The sequence below is a fragment of the Pristiophorus japonicus genome, chromosome 4, assembly GCF_044704955.1.
Source record: "Pristiophorus japonicus isolate sPriJap1 chromosome 4, sPriJap1.hap1, whole genome shotgun sequence".
Taxonomy (NCBI): Eukaryota; Metazoa; Chordata; class Chondrichthyes; family Pristiophoridae; genus Pristiophorus; species Pristiophorus japonicus.
The window spans coordinates 269,980,001-269,992,029 of NC_091980.1; the positions used below are offsets into that span (position 1 = coordinate 269,980,001).

The 12,029-nt window shown below is 42.5% G+C and overlaps 1 pseudogene; it reads left to right on the top strand.

Annotated features, from left to right (window-relative positions):
- Positions 1 to 4,323: 4,323 nt before the first annotated feature.
- Positions 4,324 to 4,600, top strand: LOC139263544 (U2 spliceosomal RNA; annotated as a pseudogene).
- Positions 4,601 to 12,029: the final 7,429 nt, after the last annotated feature.

A 12,029-nucleotide genomic window follows, 5' to 3' on the forward strand; every position in this document is an offset into this window, starting at 1 on the left:
CCTATTTTAGTGTCATCTGCAAATTTTGACACCAATTCCTCTAGACAGCTCCAAATCATTAGTATTACACATTAAATAGAAGTGGCCCCAGAGTTGAACCTAGAAGGACACCACTACCCACTTCTAAACACGCTGAAAAGCTGGTTTTATCTCCTACACTCTTTTCTCCCTTCTAACCTTATTTAAATCTAGTTTACTATCCTCCCACTAATTTCATTCCCTTTAATCTTGTCTAGTAATCTCCCCTTGTCAAAGGCTTTACTAAAGTCCATGTACATTACATCCACTACAATTCATCCATCTACCATGTCTGTTACTTCAAAGAAGTCGAGGTTTGTCAATCACACTCATCCCTTTTGAAATCTGTGCTAGCTATTTCTAACCATTTTTACTTCAATTAGATGAGTGGTAAGTTAGGGGCTGAAATTGCCTCTTTCTATCTATAAGGCCTGTGGCCACCTGGGGATGGGTCGGTGCGGAATGGCCACAGAGTCTTCGTGGAGGAGCTGCCATTTTAGAAATTGCCCTTCCTCCATTTTGGAGCAGTGTAAGGGACCACTCCGCCCGTTTTTCCACCACAGCGTGCATGCATCGATCCCTTACTGACTGGTGGCGACCCTGTCGTGATATTGCCCCACGGGAGCACCGCTGCTGCCGGTTGGTGCCACTGACTGCTTTTGCTGTCGGTACCCTTTCTGTGGCTTGGTGGCGTGGCCGCCCTTGAAGGGGGAGGTGGTGCTGCTGGCAACGCCATGCTTTTTTTATTTTTGTCAGCTGACTGTCGGGTCGGGCTGACATTTATGGCCGCGGGTTTCGGCCATGCCACCACACTTCTTGGGTGCCAGGCTGTGGGCCCGGCCAAAACCCTCCTTTTGGTGCCCCAGCGTTTGCCACTAAAGTGGCTGGAGAGTTCACAGCGGCCCTCCCCTTTAACTGATGGGGAGGGACATTGTGACACGCCAGCGCGATTACGTCATCAGCGCGGCGCTGTTGCCTTGCAACATTGTCACTTGCGCCTTAATGATGAGGCCACTTCCGTCCCATTTCAAAAGAAAGCACAAAGTGCTGAATTTCTCTGGTTTGGCTGCTCCATGCATTGGGGAGCCGGGAAACATCAAGAGCGGTAGGTGCGACTAGTTTCAGGCGGTGGGCAATTTTGGCCCCTAAATGAATCTTTAAAGACTTTTCTCTACCACAGATGTCAAGTTCCCTGACCTGCTTTTACCCAAATTAGCTCTGTCTCCCTTTTTTTTTTAAATGGGCATTACATTGGCCACTCTCCAGCCCTTCAGCACACATCCACACTCAATCAAGCCCTCAAATATAATTTATAGGACATCTACAATTTCCTCCCTCAATTCTTTCAGGATCCAAGGATGTATCCTGTCAGGCCTTGGTGCTTTATCTTCCCATAGCAATCAATTTATCTAAAACTTTCCTTTTGTATGTGTCATGATGTAAAGCTGTACTTATCCTCTAATTTGAACTAAACATTTACAGCACTTTTTATCGCGTCTCTGAGGATTGTATCACCATCCCTCCAGGACTGAAACCACTTTAATGAACAATCTCTTTGTTATAAGAGCTTCCCTGCAGGTCTCGTATGCAACCATTGTTTTGGTCTCCTTACCTCAGGAAGGATATACTTGCCTTGGAGGGGTTGCAACACTAGATTGATTCCTGGAATAAGAGGGCTGTCCTATGTGAAGAGATTGAATAGAATGGGCGTATAGGGCTCGAATTTTGCCACCCTAACGTGTGTTTTAACGTGATTTTTTTTCCCCATTTAAAACAAATGTTTTGTCCTTAAAATAAAGTGCTTAAAATCCCACAAACCTTAAGAATGGCATTGTCAAAATATTATCCTTTTCAGTAATGCCATAGCTTAAAAAAAAGTACCGCCTAAGTTTGGCCGTTTGGCACCACCGTACTCGCTTCGCAAAATACCGTTTTGAAAAACCTTGCATTGCAGCTTCAAGAATGGTGGTAATAATAAGCTCTACAAAAAAGTAAGTAACTTTTTTTTAAATTCAGCAATTTTGTGAATGTTTTCTCAATTTTTATTTATTTTTGAAAATTTGTTTTGATTTTTTTTTTCCCCTGTATTTTTCGCGATATTGGCCTCACGTTAAAGTTGGAGAGGATGGCATTTTCCAACACGATTCCTCCAGCAATGCCATTTTTTAATGACTGGAGTATTGTTTGGCCAAACTTACCCCATTTAAAAAAATGTCGCAACTTTTTTTATTTTTTCACTCAAATGCCGTTATTTGTCAAATAATGACAGTCTGGTGAAATTGTAGCCCTATATATTCTCTGGAGTTTAGAAGAATGAGAGGTGATATCGTTGAAATATATAAAATTCTTAGAGGGCTTGACAGAGTAGATGCTGAGAGGCTGCTTCCCCTGGCTGGAGAGTCCAGAACTCGGGGGTCATAATCTCAGGATAAGGAGTCGGCCATTTAAGACTGAGATGGAATTCTCTACCCCAGGGAGCTGTGGCTGCTGTCGATGAGTAGATTCAAGACTGAGATCGATAGATTGTTAAACACGAAAGGGAATCGAGGTATATAGGTATAGGGCCGGAAAGTGGAATTCATGTAAAAGTTCAGCCATGATCTTATTGAATGGCACATCAGGCTCGAGGGGCCATATGGTCTACTCCTGCTCCTATTTCTTACTTTCATGCTGACACAATAAGAAAATATTAAAATAGATATCAGAAGAGGACCTTGATTTTTTTTCAGGTATTTTCCCCATGTTATTTCTCTCTATTTCCTGTACATTCATAAGCTACCTTGTATAAGTAACGTACTGTCACTTTAGGTCTCCACCGCCCCCCCCCCCCCCACCCCAAACCCCAGTATAAATAAACATACCCTCACCTACCTCTTTCCTACCCCCCAGTATAAATAAACATGCCTCACCCTGCCTCTTCCCACAACACCCACACACACCCTTTCTTTAGATGACAAGAGGGCGAAGAGCCCCTAACATAATCCCTAGTTGACACCAAGCAGTCGCTGGAGCTATTATTTGGGGGAACATTTCCTCTGTTTACTATTTGAATTGAAAATAGAAACCTGTTCTTTATAAATGCATTTATGATTTTGCAATAAATAGTGAACAGAAGAAATCTCTGGTGTTCAGAAAATGAAGAAACATACAAACCCACAGTCTAATAACTCCATTTAAATCACAGCATGAAATAAGAATGGAAGAGGAAGGTTTAATGGGCTCTATTTTCATCACCATTGGGCGGCGTTTTTTGACATCCGCTGATTTTTTTTTTTGGAGCAATCTTGATTTTGCAATTTTCCTCAGTTTGTACGCCAGCGGCGACTGTCAGTGCTGTTTTTTTGTACACCAGATTTTTTGGCACAGGTCTGGTTTAAAACTGATTTCTGTGCCGTTTTTGGCCCTTTAACTGATTTTGGCCGTCCATGATTTTTTTTCAGCGTAGCGCGCACTGGCCAAAAGCACCGCAAAAAAAACCCATCTGTGAAGTTAAGGAATCGGCGCGGCGCACAAGAGGACAGAAGCGAGGCAATAAGAATACAAAATAAAATACTTATTTTTCAACGGGGAACTCTTTGGAGCAAGGAAGACGATTTCCGGGCCGAAAGGACTGCTCCCCCAGCTGCAATCCCGGGCCAATGGCCCCACCCACCCCCTGCGAGTTGAAGTTTGGGAGCGGGAGGGCCATTCGGCCCGGGATGGGGGGGGGGGGGGGGGGGGGTTGCGGTGGCCGCGGGTCCAATGCGGGGGGGCACAGTGGGCCGCTGGTCCAGCAGGGGAAGAGGTCCTTTATAGCCCTTTCAGTAGCGGTGGGGGAGCGGGCTTCAGCTTTGGTCTCTGGTTGCCAATCTCAGCTTTTTGCGCATGCCCAGAGAGTTTTTAGCGCAGACTTGAATCTCCGCCGTCCCCAGACTAACTTCAGAGAACGTGGCTCCAAATTCAAATATTTCTTTGGCGAAAGTCCCAATTTTTTTTTCTGCCTCAAACGTACAAAAACATTGTACGTTAACATGTGCCGGGCGCCAAAAATCCAGCAAGTGGAAAATAGGGGCCAATAAGTTTCTTGGTCTCTATTTGTATATTTTTGAAAATATTTTTCCACATTTATTTGTTCTTTAGTGTTTTACACTAGTATTTATATAAAAGGTGTTTGGTGAACATGAGGGTTTTGAGGGGTTTTATTGAATCTGTCCAATTTAAATGATTCATGACAATATAATGCAGAGGAAAAAAATTATATAGGGCCTTACCACAGCACTTCCGAAACATTCCAAAGCACTTCGCACACAGTAAATTATATTGTGCAGTAATTCTCGGCCTTTTGGCTAAGATCAAGTGTAGTATCTGTTCTTATCATCGCTTCTCGGCCTTTTGGCTAAGATCATGCGTAACTGACCTGACAGGGGAGTAACCATGACCCCAACGTGGTTCTCCCTGGATCAGGAAGGTGATTCTCCTATGCTTTTTGGAAATAGGAGGTGGGTGGTTTGACCCATCCACGGAGGTGTGTGGGGGGCCTGACCCATCCAGCTCCATGGCACGAACCTGGTATTGCAGTACTTCCAGGAACGGTGCAGTGGCTCTAGGCCTTTTGGCTAAGAGCATTGGCGCAGAGTGGTCCTTGATGTGTGCAAGGTGACCTCTGGCGTTTGTAATCTGACAAGATGATCTGACAAAGAATTGGAAAGATTGGCAACGAATAAAAATAAAAAAATAAAAAAATTGTTATCTGAATAAAGGTAACAGACATTTTGTGCACAGCAAGATCTCTCTTATAGCAATGAGTTGTATCACCGGTTAATCTGTTTTTGGTGGTGTTAGTTGAGGGACTAATGTTGGCTGTGACATTGGGAAACACCCTGTTCTTCAAATAGTGCCAGAGAATCTTTAATCAGCACAAGTGAAGAGCTCCTCCAAAAGCTGGGAGTGTTATGAACTGAGCCAAGGTGACACGTTAATTCCATAAGGATAGAACTTGCATTTATATAGCATTATATCACATCTTCAAGATGTATCAAAGTGTTTCACATTCAGCGAATTACTTTTTGAAAAGTAGTCATTGTTACTATGTAAACAACAGATCAGAAAAGTTAGGCTCAAAGAGATTTAGTTCAGAAAGAATGTCAAGTGGTGTTTTTCTTAATGTAATTTTAACAAGCTAGTCTAATCCATTTCGCCAAAATATATTACCATTAAATGATTGATGAAATAAATTAATGCCTAATTGCGCCTTTAAAAATAATGTTGTGATGATTGGTAAAACAGAAATCTCATGCCTGTTCTGTCCCCCAGAGCCTGTGTCCACATTATTGAATACCATGGAGGTAAAGCACTTCTTCAGCTATCACATGTATTTATATCAAAATCAGCATACACATCCTGTATGAATTGGTGTCTGTTTACGCATGGAAGAAGGGTTTTTTTGTTGCTAAGGTCAAGAATGTGGCAGCAAATTGCAATGTTCTGGGATTAGGGAGATTGCTGTCAACTCCATGACAGTTTAGACCCTTGGGGTGAGGTTATGTTGTAGGATGATGATATTATTAAGGAGACAAAGGATTTTATGAGACGAAAGGGCTATTTTCTTGTACCTTTCTGAAGGGTGTCTGTGATACCAGAATTACATTGAGGGTAGGGCATATCAAAAAAAAAGTTGCATTTCTGATTACATGTTCACACAACTGGCATAGAACAAAGTGAGCATATGCAGGTCAAAGTTTGTAACTATAAATTTATTTTTTAAAACTGGTTAGATACAGCTGATTTATTTGCTTTCACACAAAAAAGCCCATGTGTAAATTTGAAATCTGAACATGCAGGTAAGAAAAAGTAAAAGATAAATACTTGGAATTTCCGCAGGTGCTCTCTGGAGGAAGATTGGTGAAACAACAACAGCAACTTGCATTTATATAGCACTTTAACATAGTAAAATATCCCAAGGCGATTCACAGTAGTTTTATCAAACAAAATTTGACACCAAACCACTTAAGAAGATATTCGGGCAGTGAGATAGGCTTTAAGGAGTGTCTTAAAGGCAGATAGAGATATGGAGAGGTTTAGAGAGGGAATTCCAGAGCTTCGGGCTTCGGCAGCTGAAGGCACGGCCACCAATGTTGGAAGGATTAAAATCAGGAAGGCACAAGAGGCCAGAATGGAGGAGCGCAGATATCTGGGAGGGTTGTAGGGCTGGGGGAGGTTACAGAGTTAGGGAGGGGTGAAGCCATGGAGGGAGAATTTTTAAATCGAGACGTTGCTTAACCGGGAGCTTAATGTAGGTCAGCGAGCACAGGGGTGATGGGTGAATGATCCTTCGTGTGCGTTAGGATTCGGGCAGAAGAGTTTTGGATGAGCTTGAGTTTATGGAAGATGGAAGATGAGAGGCCGGCCAGGAGTGCAGTGGAATACAAAAGGAAATTATTGCGGATGCTGTAAATCTGAAATAAAAACAGGAAATACTCAGCAGGTCAGATAACATCTGTGAAGAGCGAAACAGAGTTAAAGTTTCAGGTCGATGACCGGAATTTTACCGATGCTCAATCGATGGGGTAGGTGGTGGGTAGGCAATTTAAATGTGAATTGATTGACAGCATGTCGGGAGCTCACTGTCAAAACACGCACACTTGCCTTTCCCATTTATGTCCCCCCATTCTCTGCAACTCACTAAGCCACTTCCAAAGGTGCACACAAATATATCCAAGAACAGAAAGTGTTGAAAATAAAGATTTCAATGTGTGACAGCACATTAACAGAAACTTTACATGAAACACCCAAGTGCCTACCCTCTGCGTTGTAGGATGCAATTGAGTGTGAGGGGTGGCTAGAGAGATGGGGATGTGATAATGTAGATAGAGGGTATGGGTGGAGATGAAAGGTAAGTTGATGTGAGTAAGGATGTGCAGGAGTAGGGTAGGGAAGGCAGAATGATGGGAATGTAATGAGAGGCACAGCAGGATGAGGTTGAGTGTGGCTTTGTACTAACGTTTCGTGAGCTAATGAGATAATTGAAAGGTTTGTACCACCGCACCCAGGTCCTTCTGATGACATCCCTGCTTGTGCGCTTCTGTGCAATGTGCAACCTGGCTGTGTTGGTCTTCTGGGAAGGTCTCTCTGCTGATTTGGAAGGGAAGAGAACCTCCCTGCATGCTGGGAGCATATGGACGGAGTCCTGGGAGAACCTGGGTGCAGCCCTTGTCAGTGTTGGCAGTACCTCAATGCTGTAGAATGCTGACAGCACTAATGTCAAACTAAATTTAGACATGGTCCCTTTAAGGAAACCCACTTCCTCTAATTGGCTGGGAAACTTGCTGGGCGGGCTTTACAAGCCCAATCAACAGAAAATCATTTCAGAGGCTGGGATGGAGCCAGCAGCGGAGTTGGGACCCACCACCGACATCGCCCGCCACAAACCCACCGAGGTCAGCAAAATCGTGGCCGCTAACATTCTTTCTCTCTCCACTAATGCTACCTTCCTTACCTGTTGAGTATTTTGAGCATTTTCTGTTTTAATATTAGTGCAGTAGAATAGTCAAGTCCAGAGATAACAAAGGCATGCATGAGTGTTTTAGCAGCAGATGAGCTGAGCCAAAGGGCGAAGTCAGGTGATGATACGTAGGTGGAAGTAGGCGGTCTTCGTGTTAGCGTTTCGTGATGTGTGGTCGGAAACTCATCTCTGGGATCAAACACGACACCAAGGTTGCAAACAGCCTGATTCAGCCTCAGACAGTTGCCAGAGGCAGGGATGAAGTGGGAGACCCCTGGACAAACAGCATCGAGTTTAAAAACAGTGGTTTATGCTATTTCTCCAGGGTTTTACTAATCTTCCGCTGAAGTTATGGAAGTACCTCTACTCAGATGTATGACCTTTTGGATCTCTGGCCTTGATATGATGTTACCTTTCATTTGCCAGGCAATTTTATATTAAAATCCAGATTCATATTTTATACATAAAAATCATATTCAGATTTATAAAAGCATTTGACCGTTTTGCGGCAGACCTGCATTCAGTCCGTAAGCGTGACCCTGGGATTCCAGTCGCTTGTCACTTTAATTCTCCGCTCCATTCCCACTCTGTTCTCTGCCTCCTACACTGTTTGAATGAAGCTCAATGTAAGCTCAAGGAACAGCTTTCGATTAGGCACTTTACAGCCTTCTGGACTCAACATCAAGTTCAACAATTTCAGACCATAATCTCTGCCCCCATTTTCTTGATTTGCAGCTGTTGATGATTTTGCTATTCTCATTTACACCCCATTCTAGACCCATCTTTTGTTTCTTTACTATTACCATCTCCTTTTGCCTTTTACAATCATTCCTTTTGTCATTTAATCTTTCCTGCCTTCCACCGGATCACACACCTTCCAGTGTGTTTGTTTTTTCCTCCCCTCTCCCCTGACCCTGCCCCTCTCCTTGCTTAAAACTTTTCCAGTCCTGACAAAAGATCATTGACCTGAAAAGTTAACTCTGTTTCTTGCTCCACAGATGCTGCCTGACCTGCTGAACATTTCCAGTACTTTGTTTTTATATTTCATATCCAGATTTATATATTTTGTATTATAAGTTGGCTCTATGCTTATGTTATCTAAATGTCACCTCCAGATTTGTATTTTACATAAAAATTGCTTCCAGATTTCTATATTTTATATTAAAATTTAGCTCCATATTTGTCTATTTAAAAAAAAAAAATCTGCTCCAATATTTAAATAACTATTTTATATAGAATTCACTTGCATTAATTAGGTTGCGGTTATATATTTAAATGTTGTCCAATGTCCAGTACAGTAGTCACTAGCCATATGTGGCTAATTGGGAATCCAGATATGTCTAATAATATGACTGACTAGTAAATTCATAATGAGTAATAGACACTGTCATTCGGCATGTGATCGCAATGCTCATTCCCATGGGGTATGCATGTGTACTTTAATCTTTTTAAGCATTTATTGGCACAATGGCAAGACAAAAAGCAGTTTGCGAGCGTTTTTTCATCGTTGTGAGTGCTTTACTTTTTTGCTTACTCAATGGTGGTGCATCTTCGCTGAGGAAATATACATGTGAAGCACCTTTACCTGAATAGTGAGTGAATGTTAGGCATTTTCTACTAGGATTAGTACATGTGGTTAAAATGTCATCGTAACCACACCCGTGGCTAATCAGCAATTTTTATTGGACAACATTGATATTTTATATATAATAATCCCTTCTCTATTATTTAGAATGTCTATGTAAAACACTTTCCTCCTTCCATTCCCTCCTCTTCCAGTGAACCCAGATTTCAAGACCTGTCCCAATGCTTCCAGCACCTCCATCTCCCGCCCCCCATCCCCCGCCGCCCCTCTAAACTATTCCCAGAACATGGGACGCCCAGCCAGTGCTCTCAGACACTGGGACCCATCCTGAAAGTACTTCTTTGAGACCCCATCTCGTTATTCCCAGATCCCAGGCTGCCCCAAAGCTGATAAATCCGTGAGAATACTACTCTTCCTAATAACCACCAACTCACCATGACCAATGCCATAGCAGATTTGTGAATGTGTGTATAATATACTCCTGTCTGGTTTTGGATCATCTCATTCATATGCGCACACAGATCCAAAGTGGCAAGGAGTCTTTCACCCATTAGTAATTCATCCCTTTACCATTCACTGGCCATCTCTTGAATGATACATACAAAGTATTTTGTTTCCCTATTTTCCATTCTTGAAAGCTAGCCGATGATAAATATAGAGTTCATTATACTGATATGGGTGCTCTTTGAGGACTTGTCAGAGGTGAAAATGCGGTGTGGGCATTTGCTATTAGAGTTATGAATTACATTTTTTTTAAAACACATACCCTGCTTGGCTGAATGTCAATACATGCATATCAAATGGCTATCATTTTTAGAAGACTCCAACAACATAACATGAAAATACATAAGGCTAGAAATTCGGTATCGCCCGCTTTGAGGCGGTGATGGTGCCGGGGCACTACCTTTAGCGCTGGGTGATGTCTCAAAGTGCGATAGTCAGTTGCATCGCCCCAAGAGGAGAGTGGAGCACTAAGAGAAGCTTTCCACACTACTCTTAGGGTGCTCATGTAGCAATATCGCAGGAGGCGCACTCAATTATTTGGCACTAGAATGCTGTCGACGGTAGACCTTTGCTGCCCATTTGCTGCCTACCCCCAGCGGTAACGGGCGGCGTAAAAAAACCAATTTCCACCCCTAAATTTTGCAAACTTGGAATTACGATGGCATTGCACACTCGGTTACGTCACCGGGTGGGCGGCGCTAGTGAGCGCAGCGCAAACTGTCAGCGTTGCCGCTAAACCTTCACTACGGGCAGTAGGTGTTTAACGGCCCCTTAGCGCACCCCTCTGCCACTAATGGTAACACTAAACAACCAAATTTCTAGTCCTATAGTGTTCAGAACCTATACTCAGAGCCAGTGAAATATCCTCTTATTTAGCTGCAGTATTTATCAACCAGTTCAGATCAGGATCAGCCTAATGTTATGATAAAGTATGCCTTTTTTTTTCCTAGATTCTTTGTAAGTTTGAATTTATATTAAGTTTGTAGGTTCAACCTTTGCCTTAGAGCACTAGCTGTTCCTTTTTTTTAAAATCTAGTCAACTATCAGATATCTTTAATGCTGTGTTTGGATATACTGTAGGTATTGAAACAAATATTCCTGGATCTTAGAAAGTTTGTAAGTGAATCCCAGAGGATCTCAGGTTATCTGATTATTTTCCTGTGACGTAACATTTTTGAATTTTCCTGTACTTGTTGATTGACTGGCACATTATTTCTGCTGCCATGTAGCAATAAATGGTTTGAAAGTGGCTGCTAACACTGTTTTTCTTTGGCCAGCTGACACCGTCTTTGGAAGTTGGGACAGAGCTCCATCGGTGTACGCCAATATTTGCAGGCGATCCCCAGCAGTGTGTTAATATTTGTAGAAGACCACCTTCCCGCCCCTCCCCCCCCCCCCCCCCCCAAAAAAAGTTGGAAAATCACTGGAATAGAGGCTGCATTATTAAACAGGATACTCTATGAACATGATTAAAGGGGAGACCTGTTTTATGGAATATTTTTACTAGAATAACATAACAACGTCAGAAGATTTATACACACTTGATGTCAAAATTGCTTTCAGAATTATTTAACACATGAAATTATGGACCTAGAGATGTCTTAAAATGCAATACAACAGGAGTTTTATGTCAACAACTTGCGTTTTATATAGTGCCTTTGAAATGTCCCAAAGCGCTTATGGTGAAAAGCAATAGTTCAGCCTGTCACAGTAGCTGTCTTTGGCATATTACTGTAAAAAGGAGCAAAGAACAATATGTAGTTATAAAAATGGAAAATGATCTGTGGAATTCAGTTTGAAAATATACTGCAGTTTTATCATGCCTTGTATCTGTCTGCAATCTAGAAAATGCTCCTGACCTGTTGGCACCTCCAGAGAATCTCAGATTGATCCTTTTGACATCTTGGTGACAATGCATAGCTTTCTGATAACATGAAGGACATGTTTCCCCACCAACCCACCCATCCCCTACACCCCATCCTCTACACCCCACCCATCCCCTACACTCCATCCTCTCTACCCCACCCCTCCTCCACTTTTCAACACTGGTTTAACTCAATAGAAGTTTGCAAGTAGATATCTTCTCTGGGAAATACTGGTTGAGATTGAAACTGAGCTCTGTGCTGTTCAGCGCTTCCTAGTTCATGTCAAATCATCTGAACAGGGAAGTGGTGTGTTTTCTGACGTATCACAGGGATATGTACACTTTTGTCATCAGTGGTTTATGATCCCAGTTTATTCATCAGAGGCAGTGCATGGGACAAATTGAGGTGTTTCCTTATGGGGAGTGAGAAAGGGAAAATGAGAGTGCACTAAGCGGACAGACAGAGAGAATCCCTTCAAATTCACTTTGGGTTCTGGAGAGCCAATTTACATTGACTCTTCCAAAAACCAACCTGACTTGCTTGGTTTCATATCATTTGAAGCCTGTGGACATTATTG